The sequence below is a fragment of the Homarus americanus genome, unplaced genomic scaffold (assembly GCF_018991925.1).
Source record: "Homarus americanus isolate GMGI-L3 unplaced genomic scaffold, GMGI_Hamer_2.0 scaffold17563, whole genome shotgun sequence".
Taxonomy (NCBI): Eukaryota; Metazoa; Arthropoda; class Malacostraca; order Decapoda; family Nephropidae; genus Homarus; species Homarus americanus.
In genome coordinates this window covers 7,689-12,500 of record NW_024756413.1, presented here as the reverse complement: position 1 = coordinate 12,500, position 4,812 = coordinate 7,689, and the positions used below count along the sequence as shown (strand labels likewise).

General features: G+C 54.2%; 1 non-coding gene across 1 annotated transcript; it reads right to left on the bottom strand.

The window, feature by feature from the left end:
- Window positions 1-2,385: 2,385 nt before the first annotated feature.
- On the bottom strand, window positions 2,386-2,549 carry LOC121856782. Its single transcript, XR_006087052.1, has one exon. It is a non-coding gene; the product is annotated as a 5.8S ribosomal RNA (ribosomal RNA).
- Between the last annotated feature and the right edge of the window lie 2,263 nt (window positions 2,550-4,812).

Sequence of the window (4,812 nt, the reverse complement as noted above, 5' to 3'; positions counted from 1 at the left end):
TCTTTCGGGTCCCAACATATATGCTCATGGTACTTGCCGACTGCCCGCGAGCCTGCCCCGGTGCGCCTCCGCTGTTTACCGACGGCCCGCTTCCGGGGACGGACAGCACCGCGGCGTCTTGGCAAGTCCCGGGCCTGCGCCCCCCCCTCCCATGAGGGGAAATTAAACTTCGACCATCGCCCTGACGACCTCCACCACACGCAACGTCCAGAGACGGGGGAAAGTATCTCACCCCGCTTGTCGCGGCGTGGGCGAGGCCGCAGGTTTTGCCGGATCGTGGCCTAAGACGCACCGGAGTTTGCTACAGCGCTCCTGGCGCCTGTCACTTTCTATTTCGCTCTGGGTTTAGTGGAGCCCATTGACTTCGCATTACGTGCTAGACTCCCTGGTCCGTGTTTCAAGACGGGTCGGGTGGATCACCGACCTTGCACACCGCGAGAGCAAACCGCCGCCGAAGCGGCGGCATACTCTTCTCGACGACCGTCGGTGGCAGCGCCAGGACACCGGTGAGCCCCCCCTGCGGCGCGGGTCTCCCAGACGAGCTTTCGAGAGAGTCGGCGCCGAGGTACCAGTCCGACCGGGCCTTCGACGTCCCCGCAACGGGCTGCATTCCACATGAGGGTGAACACGCCCGCCGACGCCAGCGAGAGGGGGCGTTCAAACATTTTTGGGTCGCTCACCATAACACCCCACCTGCTTCGACAGCCGACGAGTTGAATCCCTCAGTTCGACCTTCGAGCTTCCACCGTTTGGCTCTAACGGTTTCACGTACTCTTGAACTCTCTTCAAAGTTCTTTTCAACTTTCCTCACGGTACTTGTTTATCGGTCTGTGGCTTGCTTTGCCTTAGATGGAGTTTACCACCTGCTTTGGGCTGCACTTTCAAGCAACCCGACTCTACAGAGAGGCCCTTTCCGACCGTCCCATCTGTACCCTCACGGGCGCCGCCATACGGGCCTGTCACCCTCCATGGGCAGTGGCCGCTTTCAAGCTTGACTTAGACGGTATGGGACGGCGTGCTGGACCCTCTGAAATGCAACACCCCTCGTGCCCGAAGACATCGAGGTTATGCGCTGGGCTTTTCCCGGTTCAGTCGCCCTTACTAAGGGAATCCCTGTTGGTTTCTTTTCCTCCGCTTATTAATATGCTTAAATTTGGCGGGTAGCTCTCTCCTACTACGAGGTCGATCGTGGTCTCATCATCCTTAGGGGGAATATGTTCCCCAACCACGAAGCGGAAGACGCTCTGCCACCGACTTTCTTCACCACCGACATTACCACGTGCTGCTGCAAAAGACATACACAGGAAAGTTTGAGGGGCTTGTCGCGGGGGTACCAGCGGCCATGGCGCCGGCACTCCCACCCCTGACTCCGTTCCTTCTCAACGAGCAGCTTAGGTGCTCGGCAACATCAATAGTGGTAAATAGCCAATAGGAAAAGTGTTCCAGCAGAACATCTCTCGCAAAGTCATATACACAGTTTTAATGCATATACGCTCGTGTTCCGCCCTTACTCGGCCGCACCTTTGCCGCTTAAACTTTGACCTCTTTCCCCGTTCCCGCATGCCAAAGCAGTGGCACTTGTTTATCCGGAGAAAGAGAGCGAGAGTCGCAGTATTAATTGGCGTGAGCGGCCTTTCCGGCTGCAGAACTAGTGCTCTCTCCCGGCGAGCGCCGTTATGAGCCGCAACACCGTCTTTAACGCGTTTAGAGAGAACTCCCCCTCCCTCCCTCCCAGGCCTGTCATGAGATAGACGTGGACTCGTGGCGAACTCTCAAAGAGAACGCCCACACCACGTCTGACCGTGGGAGAGGGTGGAGGAGCGAGTGAGGAAGAGCACGGCGTCACCCAAGCATTCTCGTCCCGACAAGAGCAATTGTCATCTCTCTGCCTGCGCCACTACATGGTAGAATGCGGGCCCAGGCGCACTCATCAATTTAGGTTCCACTGCAATGCATGCCAAGCACTCTTTTCGAGGTGATAGACGAAATTCCGGCGGGGCTTACTTAAAAGATATCCGACCCGGTTTCGTTTCCTCTTCGTGGGATGGAGTGCCTCTTAGAACATGTGCAGCATCAGCCATGAGCAGCCGACGGCCATTCGTGTCTCTGTGGACAGCAGGCAAAAGAGCGCCTCCAGTTATTTGCGAGGGCGACAACTGTCGTCGGGACGGGACACACACACATGTGTGTGCCCGGCTTTGTTGTGGTTGAATGTGGGTGCGCCAAGTCCATGGACTTGCTAGTGATAGGCTTGTTTTTAAGGGCACGCCTCCCGCAAGGCGCGGGCGATTAAACCCCAAGGCGGAAGCTCGGTTCGGGTTACCCTCGTGTCGGGGAGACAGTCAGCAGGCACCGAACTCCCAGCAACTGATGGATGTATATTTCCGACCCTCGTAGAGGAGTGGCGGCGACAAGCTCATATGGCTGCCGCCGCCGCAATATGCGTTCAACTTGTCGATGTATCTGGTATTCTTGCGATTCACATACCGACACGCAGTTTGCTGAGGTCTTCATCGACCCACGAGCCGAGTGATCCCCCGTTAAGAGTTGTGTATTTGCCATTTGGTCTTTTTGCGACTAACCATCACAGGTCGAGTCTCAATGAAAGGGTTTGACAGACATAGCCCAAGTTTGTGGTTTGGGTTTGGCCGGACGGCTTGTTGTTGTTTTTTGACACTTGAATTTCACTCTTTTTGGGTCAAGAGGCTTATTCGCCGGTAGTAAGGAACGGACGGGCAGCTGTCCAAAGCCCCGTCCGTCCTCCTCCTCCGGTCTTCGCGCTCTCGCCCGAGTGTGGTCCACCTACAGCGTGGTGGTACCTATTTTTGGTGCGGGGGCCGGGATTGTCCTCTTTCGCTGCTGGAGTTGCCAGAGCAGAGCCCGAGACCGCCCAAATCAGGAGAGTAGTAGTTTTAAGAGCGCCCCGTTCTCTTTCTCTCTGTTAATGATCCTTCCGCAGGTTCACCTACGGAAACCTTGTTACGACTTTTACTTCCTCTAAATGATCAAGTTTGGACATCTTTCCGTCAGCTCGAGGCGACTACCCCAGAAAACCCTCGCGGGCAACGGGGCCTACAATCCAAGAGCGCCAGTCCGAAGGCCTCACTAAATCATTCAATCGGTAGTAGCGACGGGCGGTGTGTACAAAGGGCAGGGACGTAGTCAGCGCAAGCTGATGACTTGCACTTACTGGGAATTCCTGCTCATGGGAACAATTGCAAGCCCCCAATCCCTATCAAGAAAGGCTTTTGAACGGGTTACCCGCCCTCTCGAGGGGGGAAACCGTTGATCCCTTCATATATGCTGCAGGCCCAGGTAGAACATCTACATGCTATCACAGACCTGTTATTGCTCAATCTCGTGCGGCTAGAATTGCCGCTTATCCCTCTAAGAAGAAGTTGCGAACTGACACCATTTTCTGGAGATCCGTCGACTACTTAGTAGGCCAGAGTCTCGTTCGTTATCGGAATTAACCAGACAAATCGCTCCACCAACTAAGAACGGCCATGCACCACCACCCACCGAATCGAGAAAGAGCTCTCAATCTGTCAATCCTTCCGGTGTCTGGGCCTGGTGAGGTTTCCCGTGTTGAGTCAAATTAAGCCGCAGGCTCCACTCCTGGTGGTGCCCTTCCGTCAATTCCTTTAAGTTTCAGCTTTGCAACCATACTTCCCCCGGAACCCAAAGACTTTGGTTTCCCGGAAGCTGCCCGCCGGGTCATGGGAATAACGCCGGCGGATCGCTAGTTGGCATCGTTTATGGTTAGAACTAGGGCGGCATCTGATCGCCTTCGAACCTCTAACTTTCGTTCTTGATTAATGAAAACATCTCAAATGCTTTCGTAGTAGTTCCGTCTTGGCGAGGTCCAAGAATTTCTACCTCTAGCTGCCGCAATACGAATGCTCCCCCCGCTCAAGTTCCGATTAGGTCATTACCCTCTGGTTCCAAAAACCAACAAATAGAACTGAGGTCCGCCCATTATTCCATGCATCACCATTCGGGCCATTCAAATAATAGCCTACTCTGAGCACTCCCCATTCTTTTTCAGTGAACTTCCGGCCACTCGACACCTGACAAAGAGTGACCCACAGCCGGCGTGGGCTGGGGTTGTTCGAGCCAGTACAGTAAACACTGGCAGTAACTGGTCGTCCGAACTGAGATCCAACTACGAGCTTTTTTAACCGCAACAATTTTAACATACGCTATTGAGCTGGAATTACCGCGCTGCTGGCACCAGACTTGTCTCCAATGGATACTGCTAGCGATTTAGTGTACTATCTGATTGCGCAGGTGCCCTCGGATGAGGACTCACATCGTTATTTTTCGTCACTACCTCCCCGTGCCGGGAGTGGGTAATTTGCGTGCCTGCTGCCTTCCTTAGATGTGGTAGCCGTTTCTCAGGCTCCCTCTCCGGAATCGAACCCTGATTCCCCGTTACCTGTTATAGCCATTGTAGGCGCATAACCTACAATCGAAAGCTGATAAGGCAGACACTTGAAAGAAGCGGCGCCGGTGCGGAGACCGTGCGCTCAGCCCGAAGTTATTCAGATTCACCACAGGTGGGTTACGGACCGGGGCCCGACCAGTTTTGAACTAATAAAAGCGCTCTTCCCTAGCGGTCAGAGACCAATTGCATGTATTAGCTCTAGAATTGCCACAGTTATCCAAGTAAGTGGGTTTACAGATCCAATGAAACATAGCTGATTTAATGAGCCATTCGCGGTTTCGCCTTAAATCGGCTTGTACTTACACATGCATGGCTTAATCTTTGAGACAAGCATATGACTACTGGCAGGATCAACCAGGTAGCTG